The sequence below is a fragment of the Struthio camelus genome, chromosome 4 (assembly GCF_040807025.1).
Source record: "Struthio camelus isolate bStrCam1 chromosome 4, bStrCam1.hap1, whole genome shotgun sequence".
In the NCBI taxonomy this organism is placed as follows: domain Eukaryota; kingdom Metazoa; phylum Chordata; class Aves; order Struthioniformes; family Struthionidae; genus Struthio; species Struthio camelus.
The window spans coordinates 20,409,883-20,428,457 of record NC_090945.1 but is presented as its reverse complement, the minus strand read 5'-3'; the positions used below and the strand labels follow the sequence as shown (position 1 = coordinate 20,428,457).

Below are 18,575 nucleotides of genomic sequence, written 5' to 3'. Positions count from 1 at the left end.
TATTCTTCAAGGATTTTTAAAAAACAGGACGCTGCAACTGTAACATCATTGTAAGTTTTGTGTCTCCTCAAGAGCTTTATTTCTCAAGGATACAATTCTGAAGAATTTGGCTTGACAAGCAGCTAATAGAGCAAACCTTGAAAATACGTATTAAAAATAACATACTTGATGTTGCTTTGTTTCTTGTTTCAAAATATAGAATTAAAAAAGTAAGAAATAGTCTTTTGGTGTGAATACTCCTGACATATTGTAAGCCTGCACATTTGTAAAGTTTGCGTAGTTTAATGGATATATACCAAATACAACATAAATTATCTCTGCTATATAAAGATAAACTCAAGATATATTTCAAATTCAGATAAGTATTTGAATTTTAGAAACTTTGAGCGTTTGGTGACTGGATTTTATCCACTTTGAAGACTCCAGCCATCCGGTAAATTCAAATTCAGTATGAAAATACTTGGATGCATGGAGATTTGTTAGAATCTCCATGTCCTAAAAATTTACAGGTGTTTGCAATTGGTGTTTTGGTTTGCCCTATGTTACTTATATCTTTGTTTTAATATGTAAAGTGTTGTAAAAAAGAGAAGTGCTGTTTTGCAGAGATATTTATCAGATACATATCTAACTGTGTATGAAACATTAATGGTCCAGTCCAAAAAAGATTGCAGGATGGATTGTGATGTCCTGCTGTTGTTCAAGGGCTTGATGTATTTTATAAATGCTTATTTTAAATTTATACTTTACTCAGAAATACAGAACACTTTGATTCTTAATTTAGAGTGTTCATACCATGTTTCAGCTCAAGGAAACCAAGGCAGCTCACCCAGGAATTTATGACTAGGAAAGGCTGTTTCCTGTCAGTGCTGTCACTATTAGTATTTTCTATACAACAGTGACCCAAATGTTAAGTGTAAAACTCAGCGCGTTCTGCAGCTTGCAAGCGGAACCATTACTCTGCTCAAACTTTTTCTGAGCAAAGGGGGTGGAGAACTGTCTGGCTGAAATGAAAAATGGAAGGCAAATCCTGTGGTATCTGTCTTCATGATATTATGAATTAACAGGGACATAAAGTCGGACTCGTAAGGAAACTGCTACCTCAGGATAACGTTCTGTAGTTGTCCCCTAGAAATGGTAACTATATGTGATTGCAGAGAAAAAAATATTGATAAGGTCGCATGACACTTCAGAGATGCTGAGGCACAAGGTAAAAGCCAAAGTTCTCAGCTACTTGCCAGAGGTAGATATTCCACTGCAACAAAGTCACAATACTCTTCATTACCAGACTGCTTCACTTCCTGACATCTCAAAATGTAGGAACTATGGCTTGGTATATTGGCAGTTTTTCTTTTATGAACTGGAACTAAAGATGAGAACTTCTAGTGTGGTTAGAGCACAAACCTATCCTCTTATACAACTGAGGACATACACAAAGTCGGCTTCAAATCTTCACCAAGTAACTGTTTCTAAATAAATGGATATCTGTTGGTCAATTGTTTATTACGTTGTTACAGCTAGTGTATTTTACAGAAGAGTGTATGATAGGAGCAAAGGAAAAAAAAAAAAACATTACAATAAAATATTCCTCATTTTTCCTGCAAATGTTTGCACTCAATTTTATTTGCTTGTTGTGACGATACATGTGCAGAAAGTGAATGACGGACTCTAAATGCAGATTAATTTCATTATCAAATCAAATTAACTTAATGATGAGAAAGAATTTGTTTCAAGCAAAATTAGTCTGAAAGGCCATCCAGTCAGGAAAAGGAAACGATATCAAGAAAGTAAGTTGAGCAAACAGCTTAAATACTGGTTGTGAATACTGAAAACTCAGAAAAAGTATTTTCTCAGATAGTGCGTGGGCTGACACTGATTTTCTTGTAGAAAATAAATAGCGAGTAATTTTTTGAATAAAAAAGGCAGAATGGTATAGTTTCTTGAATATGAAGTACAACTTACTCCGCTGCCTCTCTGTCCTGTTATTCTTCCTCACATTTACTAATATTGTACTTCACAAAGTATTCCGTTAAAACTGATCAGTTTTATAACATACGATGCTACCTAGCAAAGTAAAGAATAAAGAGCATGATTTTGGCACTGTCTTCAGCCTTCGTTGTCTACATCTAGCTCTAAGTGTAGAAGTGTCCCATTCTCTCCTTTTTATGTAAATGAAACTCAAGGAAGCAATATTCGTGTTGCATATTCTCTTGGTCTGTCTTGCAAAAATCATCAGGGCCTGACTTTTCCACAAAAAGGAATGCAGAATGCTGTCTACTTGTAAGTTTGTGATTCATGCCTCCTGTCAAGGCTACCAAACCAGTAAAAACACTGGAATGTAAAAAAATAAGCATGATTATGTATTTCAGGAAAACAATTTTCTCAAGAATGTTTCTGGAACAAATCTTCAGTGTTAGCTATTTCTAGTTCATATATCAGTGATGGAATGCCTACTGGCACCAAGTTGTACTATGGAATTGTCCCACAGGACAATGCTTTGCTGTAGCGGTTTTAAGGTGTCTTTTCTCGGATTCTTGTAGCAGCATATCCTTTAACAGCTCATTACTTAATGGAAACTAAACAAAGCTTCTTCCAGGAAAAAAATGTTGATCTCTATCACCTCACGGTGAACTTCTTTTTTTAAATACATAACACATTCTTTTGGAAAATTTCTTCAATTTAATCTAGACACTGTATACTCCAAAGACAAGAATATGTCCTCATTCATCCGTCTTGCCTAGCTCAAAACTCAAAACTCTATGTGGGGAAGAAAAGGAGTTGCAGGAAATATTTTTTGTGCATAGAAATCCACCTGTATGATTTGACCAGGCTTTTCCCTGTCATGCTTATAAAAAATAGCAACCTTCATAACTCAGAACTCGAAGGTAGGCCTTATACATGGGTCTGCTTAAGGTGTGGGCAGAACTCCTTTGTTCTCTACTAATAGACATTTCTTTAGATGCTTTTCCACTTGTCGTGGAAACTCATTCTGCTTTTTATTGTCAGGATAGCTTAACTGCTAGCTTTTGCCTCCATACATGGTGACCTTATTGCTATGTCTGTATCTGCCAGAGCAGTTTTTTCACAGCTCTTCCTTTCCACTGAAATTGCTACTGAAGCAGCAGTACTGATTGTACGAAAAAGTAGTACAATGTGTGATTCAGATGCAAAAGCCATGACTCTAGCTGATCACTTAATAATTGGTTTTGAAAAAAATATAATGCTGACACTGACGTTTGGTCATGAATATCATGCAAATTTGTGTACAATTTTAATTCATTCAGAGCAACACTGGATCAGAAAGAAAGATCTGTGGCAGATTTTATGGCTGCTGTCAACTGCATAGACTCACTGAACTCTTTTAGTGGATCCATGCTAGAGGTGTACTTTGCGTACACTGGCTTTTGATTATGCCTTTGCAAAAAACATTACCGTTCTTTCTGCAGGAAAACATTTCTGCATACAGCTGAGTAACCATAAACCACAATGTCCCGAGCCTCATGGAAGTGATGAGTGAAAGAAAACGACAAGCTATTTTGCAGATGTGTTTCTCAAACATGCTTTCAAAATGCATGTCCTTTCAAAATATGAAATTACTAGATTTTACGTCCACTCGTTCCTGTTCTGACTGAACACTGTGAGAAGACATCTTGTTCTGCTGTGCTCACTGTATCAGCCAGTTATTCCCACTGGAAAAGTCTTCAGGACGGGGAAAAGAAACTATTCCTGAAATCAACTGGATGTTTAACTGCCAAAGCAAGTTCATTGCTCCTGATTTTCCTCCCACTTAACCCGTAATGCCTGAAAGTAATACAGTTCCCAGATATAAATGTAGAAAACCTAAAATTAAAAACAGGTCATTTGCCTCTTTCAAGGACTGTGTAATTGTAGAATACTAATTGTAGAATAACTACAATCTAAGTGTAGAATACATAGCAAACTACTGTCCAGTCCCTGTGCTGGTTTTACATCTGTGACTTCTTTTACTTCAGAGGAAACGCTTGTGATTTATATCAGTATTATAATAAAATAGGGCACAATATCTTTACTCCAAAGGACCTATGTTCTGATGTAAGTGATTAAAGCAAGCTTTCAGATAATGCACAAGATCTGCTATCCGAAGTCCACTGAATCCAGTTCTTAAATTCTATACTCATACTTGGATTATATTCCAGACAAATTCAAGATAACCTTCTCAATCCCTCTAGCAATTATTTTTTGCTTTTTAGAGGAGAGTTTTATTTTTTTAAACATTATCACCATATAAGCACTAGGTTTTTATTGAAGCTGTGTAAACAATTGATATTTTTAACAACACTTCTTTCACTGGTTTAAAATTGAGAAATTTTTAGTTCATTGAATTTAAATGTAATATTTAAATGTAGCATTTAAATTCATGCCATGTCTATCTGTAATTTCTGAGATGGACAGAAAATAAACTGATGCTCATTTTGATTATATGGAATAGTAAGGTTTCATAAACATGTGAAAGTCAGTGACGTGAACAGGATGAGAAATGTTCAGCACACAAACACACACGCGCACACACACAAAATCAGAAAATATTTCCTCAGACTAGAAAGAATTGAGCTCTATTCAATAATTTATCTGCAAGTTCATTTATGAAGGTCTTATTACTGCTTATGCCATGTTGTCATTGGAAAAATCCTATGGGTGAATAGCCAGGAATAAACTCGTTAAGCTGAGTAGCTCTACTTTATAATTTAAATTCATGTTTAGTTTTGTTTTTTAATTCCTGTTGCTTCCTTATTTCCTTCTCTAGCTTCCTTATCCCTCACACTGGTTCTTCGGCTCTCCTGCCAATTTAGTACTCCAAAACACATATCTACATTTAAGGCCTTTGCCAGTAGGACTACATATAATGCACCATTGTAAGATCACTCTTACTTCCTTCCTTTTTGAAAAAAAAAATTCTGCAGGACACATTTACACTAAGTTGCAAAGACAGCCCTTTCAGTCTAGCTGGAAATACGTGGTAAAAAACATTATTACACTGAAAATACTGGTTTATCTGGCAATGTCAAGAATATAGCCGTCAGCTAAGAGTATGAGAACTGAAGCATCCAGTTTACATATCCAATCTACCAGAAAGTAACATAATAGTAACTGATTTTTTTTTTTTCATAGCTTTCAGTAATTGGACATTGAAGCCTTGAAAACTATATTAAATTGGGTGGATTTCACATAGATATCCTCCCTGCCTCCTGGCTGCTGCTAAGATCTAGATTCGTTATTTCAGACCTGCTCCTGTGACCTTGGTCACAGATTTAATGTCATATATATGTTTACTGATGAGGCATATGGAAATATGGAAAATACCATGAAAAATTAACCCAATGGTCCAATAGGCCAATTCTGTTTTATAATGTTGGTAGCAATTTTGTATTCTAACTACCTGTCTCGCCAGAAATCTTACGATAATTCTATAATTCATGACATAGGATTATCATGACGGGTTTATAGACTTTTTCATATTACAGGAAAATATTTTGGATTTGTTTCAATAGGGGCTTAGGATGACGATCAAGCACAAAGTCTTTTCACTTAATCTTGCCTTAGTCTTATGACTCTTAGTAGAATTTCACAAAGCTCAGGGAGACCTCTTCAATACAGAGGCCTTATAAAATGAAACAACCAGAGATAGCCCCAAAAGAATAACTGTTCCAGTCAGCCTAAGGGAAATCATTCTTCAGGGAACTTTCAGAAATTGTTCTGGATCTCTGTATTGCCTTCATACCATTTCTCATCTTTCCTTTAAATAGTACCTGTGATCAAACTCAGGGACAATTATATGTCTTAATATAATATGGGTATAGAGTGCTTTTCTCCATCATTGACGATAGATTTTTTTTTTTTAAACGATCATTTAGGTTGCTGAAGGACCCTGATAGCTGGTTATGAAGGACAACCTGACAGGAATGTACGCTTAGAAGTTCCCTCACCTAATCTAGGTCTAATTACTATTGACAGCCTAGAATATATATAAAAAAAAAAATAGAAATAACTGATGTTTCAAATAGAATCAGAAATGGGTATTACTACATGATAAAGTCCTCATGTGTACTTCAGCATCTTTGATTCAAACCCATTCTTAAACTGGGCATCAAACTGATCGTATTTCAGTGTTTCAACATCTGTATAAAAATTCCAGATATAAGTGTCTTTTAAAAAGCATAGATATTTTGTTATATAGTATCTGCACTTATCTGCAGCAGTCAGTTTTGCTAGTACTCTTAAAGTGTTTGATTACCTGGTTACTAAACTTTGGGAAATCTCTTGCTAATTCTTCAAGAGTTTCTCTTTGGTCAAGCAATAACATGGTACATATAGGGACTAGGATGGATTGACAAATATCTAAAGAGTGATTACTTTCCTCTTGATGATGAATGCCTTTTGTTTTTCCCAGTATTATCCTTCCACAACATATTTTTCTTCAGAACACACTTAATGTGGTTGTGGAAAAATGATATTCAGTTATCGTATTATAGAGAAATGTAAAAGCTGTAATGCTGCTTAGAGCTATTATCCGAATGTTCCAATTATCCAACAGGCATTGCATTGAGAAAATGTCAGTCTTGTCCAAAGAAAATAAGTCTGGAAGAGGATATGATAAACATTCTATATTGTGGGGATGAGTATGCAGTAAATCCTTTGTTATATGCTATGGCTCTTTGAAGGACTTTGAAGCACATCCTCCTCCAGGGCTATAATACATTGCTATGCCTCAGGTCAGCGCCCAGGAAGGACTGTGGAAACTAAGCTGATCCCTCTCTCTTCTGTCAGACTTCCTGGCAACTGCCAAAATCGGAGAAATTTAATTAAATCTCTGGAATGTCAGGTGAAAGTTAATAAAAACCACACAGCAGCTTACTGTTATGTTACTATCTTTTTTTTTCAAATCTTTTGCAGAGCTTAAAACAAGTGATCAATTAGACCCAGCAGCAGAGAAGATAGAAAACTACATTAAGGGTAGAGAAGATAAGATTTACTTAGGAAAGCCAGGATAACAGGTAGCAAACTCTACTGGTCTCCTACATACTTTTCAGTCGCTAAGGGGTCATCATTCATCCGGCCTCAAGACCAATCCCACTTTCTGCAGACAATAATAAAAAAGTCTTAGAATTTTAGCCCCAGAAACCAGTCTTCCCTACTCATATCCAGACATAAAGAAAGAAGAAAGCAAAAGGGGGAGGAAAAAAGCAGGCGAAGAACTGGAGGTGTTAGAAGGGATAAGAGACTGATGCATAAGCTGTTTTTCTTTAAGAACTTGGTTAGTTCAGCCTTGGTCCCAAAAGTGCCTTCACTAATCCCAGAATCATTAAAAGCCTAGTTGTGGTCAGTGAGTGAACATTTCTATTTTCATGTTTCCTGATGTTCAGGGTTTATGGCTTTTCAAGGGAACTGTAATGTATCAAAATTCATTTCCATGTAAATAGTTCACATATATGGCTGACTGGCTGTGGCTGTGGTTATGTCTAGCTTTTGCAGAAAAACAGGCAAGAAACCTAAGGTGCCAGGTCACTTGTCTCACCCTTTTTAGCCATGTCACTCAAACACTTCAATAATAAATACATTTAGGGTATGTGTCGCGAAGATAACACTTCATAAACAGCAAAAGTTCAGATTCCAATTATTTGCAATTTTCTCTTTGCTCTAAAAATAAGCCTTCTTTAATAGGTAATCAAAGTAGTTACTAATCTTTTACCTAAATTTAATTTTATTGCAGAATTGTGTAGGTTTGTACTAGCTGAAGTATTAAATTTCCACCTCAACAGCTTCTTTATGCAGGCTGGGCCAGATGTGCATCTGGTATAAATTAGCATGGCTCCATTGAAGCTGCTAGCGACAGGAAGATTTCTATCAACTGGTGGTCTATTACTCTCTGACTAAACATGTATTATGTCATGTATTTGGCTATAAAATGCTTTTGAATTGGGCTTGCTTTACAACCACTCTGCACTTTATTTGTCCTGTATCTAGCATCAATTATATAAGGTGTAAAGCACTGACAGATCAGGGCTGTGTGACCTTAGTGAAATATATTCAGTTGGAGCCAGAAAAAGTAGTCTGAGGGTAACTCACATAGTGCTCTAAAGATGTGTCAGTGTACAGGGGCAGTTAGAAAGGCAAATAGCTTACTAAGAACTTGGGGGACGGATTATTTACTGTTTATGTGAACTGTCAAGGATTCAATGAAAGCACCAGGCAGCTGACTAAAAATTAAATACAAAGAAGCAACGTTCCACACAACTGTGGGAGTCATCGTCACTGGATGTCAAAAGTAATAATGAGCTCAAAAAGCAGTAAAAATTTAAAGAGGGAAGGAGTATTGGTGGCTGCCAAGCATGATGAGCTCGATGCAAACTGTACCCCATGAGGTCTCTAGCTCACTAATTGCTCCTAATAAAGCTGGAGCCCTACAAGAGCATGCTCATGCTCATCTGCTCATCTGCAGTTTCTTACGCTCCTTTCCTAAGTAACTTTACTTAGGAATGGAGCGACTGGATACAGTTGGGGATGTGCTAATGGGCCAGCTGAGCTGCGGTGGGATGCTCCATGGTTGTTCTTAAGCTACGCTCTTATTCCGTTCGTCATGCAGGTTAATACTAATTCATGTGTATGAATGCATGCATACTACTCTCAGAAGCGATTATCTGTGGTATAGTTTATCCCTATAGAAGTTGGTTTATGACATAATATTCTTCCTGTGTATCTGATGCAAAGAAGAAAAAGGTCAAATAATCAATGCAATTAGTAGAGGTATATATATGGGTGTAAGCACATCAGAGTATGATACAGTGGAACAGATCTTTGGCTAATGTGAGTTTAACAGCATTGGTTTCACCAGAGCTGTACTGCTGCATAGCAGCTGGGGAACGGGCTCATGACAAGTCAGCCTGTTTCAGGCCTTAGCCACCAGCGCGCTATTTGGCCACGTGCTGGTGTAGTCCTATTAAGTTAATGCAGTTAAAGAAATGTAACATTGGAACAATACAGTCCTGAATCACAACTGTTATGGATTATGCTCTGTGCTTTATAGTGAGCTCAACTCAAATACGCCTTACTTAACTTTAAATATTCTCTTACTAATGCTATTGAAACATCCACAATAAAGTTAAACTAAATAGATTGTCTGAAAAAAAAGAGCGATAAACCTATGATTTAAGCTGATTCCTAGCTGAAACAAGTCATAAGTAATGAGAAATAAACAGTGTTGATCTCTCCCCTTTTATATGAGAATATTAAAAAATGTATTTATTGAAAGTATCTAGTATGCCTCAAACTTGATAGGATGAAGAGTTTGATGCCCTAGGCCACGTACCTGAATGCAGGGTTAGACATTAAAATAATCATAGTCTTACATATTATAAGATACTATAAATTACTTTATGTGTATGAATGCATGCCTACTACTCTGAGAAGCGATTATCTATGATATAGTTTATCCCTATGGAAGTTTGTTTATAACGCAATATTCTTCCTGTGTATCTTATGCAGAGAAGAAGAGGGTGAAATAATTAATATTATTGCCCTTAAGACAAATACTTTGCGATGTCATTTACCATTTTTATTAGTCTATATTCCCAGTATTCCAATTCAAGCCTTTGAATGTGTTACCATCAACAGCTATGATAATCCAAACTGTCAGAAGAAGCAGCCAAAGTTCTGAATACATTAGTTTTTATTAGAGCTGAACTCTGCACATAGAATTACTGCTCTAGAATTTGGAATAAGTTAATTTGTATTTTTGTATTTTATGGCTGCTGGTTTGTAAGGAAAATGGGTTCTATGGACAATTCCAGTACAGATGGTCATGGGCTTACAGAGGATGTAATACTTTTCATCGGTTTGCTAGTGCTTCAGTGTAGAAGTATCCCTAAATAATTAAACCTACTGTAAATATACAGCATACAGAAACAAATCCAAATCCTCAAACACACTTATAGGTACTTCACACATTTTCAGGCTTTACAGTACTTTCTGTAATGGGTTTGCAACTCCCACTTGGGAATTTTTGAGCATTATCCTATCTACAAATAGTTTTCCTGCTGCCTCAGCTTTCTTTGCATTTTCTTTTTATAACAACAAAAGAAATATGCATGAATTTAGTATTTCTTACCTACTCATGAAGCTTATTTCCCAGAAATACTCATGATTTTGGGGGCAAATTCCCAAGTATGCAAATATTTATTGACAACTTGCCAGAAAGTAATTCTATCATGAAACATTCTGCAGCAAGCTAATAATATCAGATTAGTTTTTCCTTTACCTTCATTTGGTGGAAAATTTTCTGTTTTTGTCCAAGAGAAAGAAGAAAAATCTCATTTACTGCCTAATGGAGCTGCCACATAGTGAACAGAAAGCAACAACTTTTCACGCATTGGCTATGATGTTTGTGCTAGAGGCCCTTGGGCGAGGCACTGCAAAAGGTACAAACAAAATAAGCTTTCTACAACTATTGGAAGAGGATCTTTTTTCTCCTTCTTTTGTGACCAGTACAACTATATTTTACTTTGGCCTAGCCAAAGTATGGGGTAAATGCAACCAATTGCAATATTCAGTTACAACAGTCTAGGACAGTTATAAGAAGGAACAATGATGAGGAAACTCTGAATATTTATAGTCTCCATTGCAGAAAATTTTTGTTTATAGATGTCTGTCTAGGGCCCTAGAGTGATCAGAAGTAGAGATATGGAAATATTTTCAAAAAATTGTCGTATGCACCAAAAAAATACAGTACAGGGCAGTGAAATTATTAAATAAACTCAAGTTGAATTTTCAAGTAGTTTTGGCCTAAGAAAGTAGGTTTGTCTTACAGACTACTCAAAGTGTTTTATTTCAAAATATAAAGAGTGTAATTTTGAATTTGAAATTATGCTTGAGATCAAATGTAATGACACCCACTTTCACTGCAGTGTCACTGACTCTTAAGTGTGATCAGTTGTGATCAATTATTTACACAGCTCTACTCAAGCTGTTCAAAAAGCAGTTTATTTGATATTAATTTCTAGTGATCAGCTTTCACAGATTATCTGCTCGGTGGATCCAAAGTGGCATAGGTCAACCGAGACGCTGCTCCTATGACCTTTAGTGCTGATGTAGGGCAGCGATTTCCATCGGCAGCAGACAGAAAAGCCTTCGTTTGGGCACCAGTTCACAAGAATTTTCACGTTACCGTGGGAAAGGAAGAGGTTACTGTAAAATACGTGAACAACTCATGTGGACAACTGAGCCTGTAAGACTGACAGATGCGTTGAGATCCGCTTTACAGAAAGTTCTGAAGCCCCAGCGCGTGTCACCTGATTTCTGCATTTTTAAGAAAATATTGTGGGAGGTCTACAGTCCACACCCCTCCAGTGACTTCACGGAGGCAGCCTCAGGCTTCTGAGATCCCTTCAAACCCTCATTAATCCATGCCATTAAGCAATCTGTTGCAAAAGTTGTTGTCTAAACTTTTCCTGTGAAATAATTAAATATACTTTTAATAAATAAATATCATAAATAAATATTATGCCAGTCCTTTAAAATGCACTTTAAAATGTTCTGGCTCTCCCTCTTTTGTTATGCTTAACGATTTTCTGGACCTTGATTTAATCTTTTTATGTTTTCCATTAAACAATACCTGCTTCTGCTTCTTTTCTTGTTTTCCACAATGTGACTGGAGCCATAGCACATTAAGGGTTACCCTAGCAACACAAAAACACACGTTTTGCTGGAGCTGCACCTCCGTAGTCTCCAGCACTTAAATCATGACCTTTAGCTACAGCTCGTTCTGAAATTAATTAAGAAGAGCATTTAAAAATAATAAAGAGAAAGTTTAGCACATTCTTTGAACTGCAGAAATCTGAACAAAATTCTTATGTTTACACTCAGAGGCAGGGGTCAAATCCTGCGCTTTCTTTACACAGATTGGAAATGAAACAATTCCATCCTGGGTTTATATAATATAGATTAAAATGGAATTAGATCCTCGTTTGGGTCTTCACATTCACCTTTGTTAAATCCTGTCTGTACCCAGTGCTGCGCTGTGTGGTTCAAGAAAGTTTTGCCTGAGGGCGACCAAGTGCAATGAAATCTGTTTACACAGTTTTCTGTTTATTCTCTGTCATAGTAGGTCAGTTCGTGCAGAGTTATTACACTCTCCATGAACAGAAGGATGTGCGTATGCTCACACTTCAACTTTCTGAAGTTCACCCAAGTCTAACTGCGATGAAATATAACAAAGAAAATGAGTTGACATTCAAGATCTGATTAGTGTGCTACTTACCCTTTCCAATGGCAGAGGTTGAATGCCTGTGCTAAATCCTTTTCGGGACATTTGTCTCTTTCCCCCTTAATGGAATAAATGTATTTCTTTAGAAAAATATCTCATCTGATGCATTTTACTATTAAAACATTACCATAATGAGAAAGTAGGAGTAGAGAAATGTAGCTTTGCTTCATAGTTATAAGTTCCTGAAAAGTACCGTCTCAAAACATTTTCAGCACGTTAATGAAAGCTCACAACTTTGCTTCTTTCTGCTTTGCAAGAAGAGTTCTTAACAGGAGGGCTTGATTGTGTTTGTTCAGATCTGAGGGGAAGCTCTACATCATAGTAGAATACGTGTCTTTCATTACTCCCCTTTTTCACTATTCCTGACACTATTTACAATAATCTATGCTTACCTTACCCTTTCGTCATTTTTGCACCACTTAAACTTGAGTACCAGATTTGGCAGTCTTCAGACCAAACTTCAAACCACTGATTTCAGAATGAGATCTCAAACCCAGTATCATAAGGTAATAAGCAGTATATTGGTTGTAAACTTTCCAGGACAGGGAAAAGACACCGACTGGAAGATAGCTATGAACTATGCTCTCCTTCTGTTTTTCTGTAGTCTTATCCTGTGTTGCTAAGCAGTAAATATCAAAAGCTCTGGGTATAAATAGTCTTTGATTTACTCCTGCAGTAAGGCAGATAGATTTGTGATCGTCCCGTTGCTTGAGATGGGTAAGTATAGCTCAAAGATAAATTTTCTTACATGTAAAACCTCCCAATATGGTTGACTTCTGTCTTGGGTCCTTTTCTGCAGATATGTCCTACTAGGGAGAAATACTTCTAACCTTGCGTGGATTTGCTTCAAATTTGGGAGGGTAATGTGCATGTAAGAGTCTGTGAACGCAGATCAGATTGTAGAATGGCTCTCTTTTGTGAAGTTTTGGCTAACAAGTTTTTTATTTGCAAGCCCGTGTGCTAAAGCAAAAGAACTCTGAATTGTAATTTGAATGGATATTCGGGGAGGATATCTGCAAAGGCAATACTTTCATCTTTTGTTTGCAATGCTCTTTTTATTTACATAATGGATTAATTGAGCAGCCTTACAGCTGCTGCTGAAAGATTTGTGAATAAACTGTGGAAATCCTTTCTCAGTCCTTTCAGTTAGAAATGAGATGAGATACCATATAAGTAAGGAGCTGTGTATGGTACAATTATGAATAACACAATGTTCATTGTAAACATGTCATGAAAAATTACAATGTTAAGTTCCAAGAGTAACTGCTAAATGATTGTAAATAACAAAAGTCAATAAATAAAGACCATATATGTGCCACTGAAAGTAAGTAATAAACAGATCTTATCTTTCCGGTGGCATGAAGCCACTAAATAGCCCTTGTGATGGCCTGCCATACTGGACTTAATTTTTCTATAGACTATCACAACAGCAAAAAGATTTTTTCCTTAAAAAAATAGGTAACAAGTTTTCGTTTTTCTTTTCTGTAACCGTTTTGTCTACAAGCTTAAATGTAAGTGACTGAATTTAGAGAAAGTTCATTCCTTTTTGGAGTAAATCTCTTTGAGAACTCTATGTGGAATATAGATTTAGGATTAGAGGATGCAGGTAGAAATAACTGAATATATCTGTTCATCTCTCACAAATATTGCTATTAAATCCTAAATCTATTTCTGTTTACCATCCTTTGGACTCCACAGTGAATGTTTCTGTGATATTTTATTGCAATTTTGTTCAAAAAGGTTGAATGACTACATTCTGAAAAACTTTGGAGAAGAATAAAATAAACATTTTGTTGTACTTTAAAGAAAATAGACAAAAAGTCACTGTGGTATGGAGACAGCAAAAATTATAGTGAAGGTTTCTAATATTAATTTAGCCATTCTGTTCAACTGGCAAACAGCATTTCCAGTTTGATTTGATTTATTATGAATATTTCCCAAGATACTTTTTCATTGTGATTCCGGCGTGCTTCAAACATTAAAAGCGCACTGACAAATGGTAACAAGCGTGAGGGATTCCATGCAGGCCTCGTGAAAGCAGTTCTATAAATTTGCGAGCTGGAGATTAAATAAATCACCAGGTTTGTATCTGGTGCTACTATATTGCAATTTGTAAATTTGATCCAAGGTCCACCCGAGTCAGTGAGAGTACTCCATTGACCTAGCAATTTGTGGGACAGTTCCCATCGTGAATTTTTATGTTGGTTGGATTCCTTTTATCATTCAGCTGGTTGGTGCCTAGCGGCATTTTTGTTTCATGATCTGGGCTTTCCGCATTTCATTCTGAGGTTTTTCTCATCCTCCGTGGGAAACCCAGTCCAGGCTCTTGGCAAGTTTGCTGGTCAGGCAGCTGCCCGTGCTGCAGGCTGCTGAAGCCACTTGTGTTCAGAATCACCTGGCCGTTGCTGGTGTGGCTCCATCTCAGCTCACCTAGTGACTAACTTCTCACCCCTGTTAGTATTGCTTGTGTATATTTAAAGCTGATTATGTGTACTTTATTGTTTTCCTTAGCTACTACTAATCCATACAGTGGTGGGTTGTTGGCTTCAAAAATTAGTTCTACTTTTGCTCTTAGACACTTTAAGTCTGTTATGATGCTTGAATCTGATGATGCTTTAAAACACTCTGCAACTACAGATGCAGGCCGTGTCGTCTCTAAAAGAATAAACTGAGGTGAAACACAATCCAAGAAAGTTTCCAGGAGAGGAAGCAAAAACTGGCTGTTTATTCATAACCAGATGTGCTTATCTGTTTCTCTCTCTGTTTGCATTAGTCCTGGCTCAGCCTTCTCCTTGTTTGTGGTTTGCGTATTATGACATACTGGCTCCCAATGGTTCCCCGTAAATAATTATGAGGAAAAGAGAGGTAGCTGGAGTTGCATGCTGATTTTGCATGTTAGCAGATCTTCTCAAAATTTGATGCCCCAGAAACCATGGCATACAGCTTTATGTGTGTCACTGCTTTCATTCATACTGCTGAATTTCCGGTGTGTATAACAGGGGGATGGCTGCAAGCAGTTCCCAGCTGGAAGTAAGAGATTATATCCTGGGTTGCCAGTATGAATGAAGGAATTGTTTAGAAAGACTAAGAGATGCCATTCCAGTTGCTCCTTGTAAAAAGAAGGAATGAACGACTATGACCAAGAAAAGACCAAAATACAGAGAAGTTCATAGGTGTACGATAAATATTTCACTCAATAAATTCGTAGAGAATGTCAAGCTTTCAATCGGGAGTTCTGAAAGATGCCTGACAAATAGATGGCCAAAAAGCACCAGATTTTACGCGTGAACAAGCTAACTACCTTGCTATAGTATTTTGGAGTAGAAACAGCTCCAGTCAAAGGAAGTGAAATGCAAACATGCAATTGCAGCCACACCACATGACATGGACTTTCACTGGTGCTAGAAGGGGCAATAACCCCCACAACACACTTGGTAAATTTGTGCGAGTAGCTCCTACATACCCGTTGTTCACAATATCTGATTACCTGACAAGTGTTTGGATTCATGATTCTTACACCTCTGTAACGTAAAGAAAAAGCCTTTTGCAGATGAGAAATTTGAGTACAGCAAGTTCACAGCCTGATTTTCAGAGTTATTGGAAGAGTTTGGTTCTTGCTGAGTAGACTAGAGTCCATGAATATTCAGGGCCTTTGAAATGTGAGACCCTGAGAGTGAGGAGCAGTCCTCATAGGAAACTTGTGCATGAACTGGAGATGGAATGTAGTTCGCATAATATTCAGCGTTTTAATCATGAAGTATTTCCACTTAAGAAAATGATACCTAGGCGGGGTGAGCAGGAAAGAGATTGACTCTTTTATTCAGCAGATTTCAAAATCGATTATGTTTATGTTTGATAGAATTATTTATCCATCTCTGGAAACTGAGGGAAGACTGAAGAGGAGCTCACTAGATAATGCATCTGAATGAATTCGATGCGTTTTTCATCTAACCGAGGAACATTTGGGTCATGTTCTCACAATCCAGTTTCCTCCAAAACTATTTCTCAGGCCTAACATGCCTGAAACTGAGACTGTCGAAGGACAGGAAGGTGAGATAAAATCTTTTAGCACAGCTTAGAATTTCACCAAATGGTATTGGCAGGGGTAAGGCCAGCTGCAAATGAGGGATGAAGTGAAGTCGGGAGAGGAAATACCTTTTGCCCTTGCAGAGGCTAGTTGCAATCTGAAGCTTCAAAACTGCAGAGGCCCACAGTGAGCCTGAGGTGGTGTTTACATTAGACCGATGAGGTGAGAACTTTGGTCAAGTACTGAAATTTGGCCTCAGTGATCAATCCAGCCAAGTGTGTCTCAAGTGCTTATAAGTACAAAGAACATCTGGCTTTGATTACAGGTATTCAACAAGTTTGGATATTGGGACAAAATTTTGGCAACAATCTAAACATCAGACAGGGGCGTTCAGAGCTTCTAAGGAATTTGCAGTACAAACTGAGACTAAATTCCCTGTCTATTAAGATATCTCGTACTGAAGTGAGGGGGAAGACCTCTCTAATTACTCAAAGTAGTGGGCAATGAGACAAACTGTCCTTCCTACCTCCTCTCTCTGGGTGGTCCTGCTTCCCTCAGATGCCATCTCTTCAGCAGATATAAATGAGTGAAATAGTGATATTGCAGGAGTCTTAATTGATTTCACAAGGTGAGAATATAGTCCTAGATTGCTTAAGGTTTTCTTACTGTTTGTCACATGAACTGTGTTCTTTGCACTTTAGTACATCACCTCTGATGAACCATAAAATGTCTTTCCTCAGGAGAATCAGAACTCAATTTTACACATTTGGAAAGATAATAATTAAAAATACCAGGGACTGATTACATTGCAGCACTATGAAAAGCATGTGAATGTAATATTGAAGGGACCAGCTGTGCAGATTATTGTTAGAGTCTTTCAGTTCAGGGTAGCTGGGTAACACTGAAACAGAATATATTTTGATGATAATAGAAAATGGCAAAACTGCTGCTTTTGTCCCATAACTGACTCATCAGGTAAAAGTAAAATAATAGTATTTTTTAAAAGCCTGCGTGAGTGTATTTGAAAAACTCAAAGATAAAATACCTCTATACCTAAAAAGGAAAAAAGTATCCCTAGAGTATACCCAGACTTCACTTACTATGCCTCCAAGCAGAACTTATCCTCTGTGCACAGTTATGTAGCTGCACATACTCATGCAGCTTCACATACTCTGCTTCAATATCTTGATGTATATATTTCCTGCAGTAATCTCTACCACTCAGCTTTCATACATTCAGCACCTGGGTCAAATTTGACCAAGCAAGTCTGTCCTTGAATATTACCACTTGCAAAGTCTATGTTAAAAAATCCACATGTTATCAGAACTGCTGCATTTTATCAAATAACTGCCACCGGCTCTTGCCTGAAATAGTTCATTTGCAAAGCTGTTGCCACTGAACTGTGGAAACCAACCATCAGTCAAAGGCTTGTTTTGATTTTTTTATAGTGATAGCAAATGAACTGCAGATGGACCATTGTTTATACTTTCCCATCATCTCTGGAGTGCCTGGAACTGTTGCTGTGATGTCATTACATTTGGGCAGGATATAGAGAAAGGAGTAACACTGAAAATAGTTACTAACTGCGTTAGGGTCAGTTTGACTTGAACTATAGGAAGAGCATCAGGATGCTTGAAGTGGAAGTCTACATGAGCTCATTTTTCACCTTAGACCTATCGTAGGAAATACCACATGGGAAAAAAAAGTTAGCTACATCTACTGATCAAATAGAAAATAGAGAGAATAAGTTCTTTTATATTATGTGGTTTCATGTCAGAAGGAAATTTTGTTTTGGGTGAATATCTGAAATCTCTGTCATTGAAATATTGGCATTTGGGGCTGTGGCAGATGAGTTCTGTCAGAGTAAGGCATATGATTTATTATGTTCCCGTTCTCAGGTGCCTACCCCATCCTACTGGAGAAGCTATATTGCTGGCATTACAGAAGTGAACGGTTGCAGTGAAGTTTGCCGAACTGAAAAAACTACAGTAGCTGCAGGGTTGGCAAGTGTTTGCTACAGGACAATCATCTCTGCCAGAGAGGTGAGTAGACAGTTGAGAGTAGTGATGCCTTAAATCATTATGGGCTAAATCTATCAGTGCCTATCTGTCAGAGCCCTTAGAAACTGTGCCAGCAGATGAAGACTCAAACATGTGATGCTCTATTATTCTTATAATTTTGTTACTGGAGTACAAGTGCCCAACAAACTTGCGGTGAGCACTAAACCAAAATTTTCTGGCCTACACAGGGAAGTTG

General features: G+C 37.2%; 1 long non-coding RNA gene across 1 annotated transcript in view; it reads left to right on the top strand.

Moving 5' to 3' along the window:
- LOC138067149 (uncharacterized) overlaps positions 1-18,361 on the top strand; it is a 133,199-nt gene extending 114,838 nt beyond the window's left edge. The window contains exon 5 of the long non-coding RNA XR_011140857.1: positions 18,218-18,361. This is a non-coding gene — a long non-coding RNA (uncharacterized lncRNA). The remainder of the gene's footprint in view (positions 1-18,217) is intronic.
- Positions 18,362-18,575: the final 214 nt, after the last annotated feature.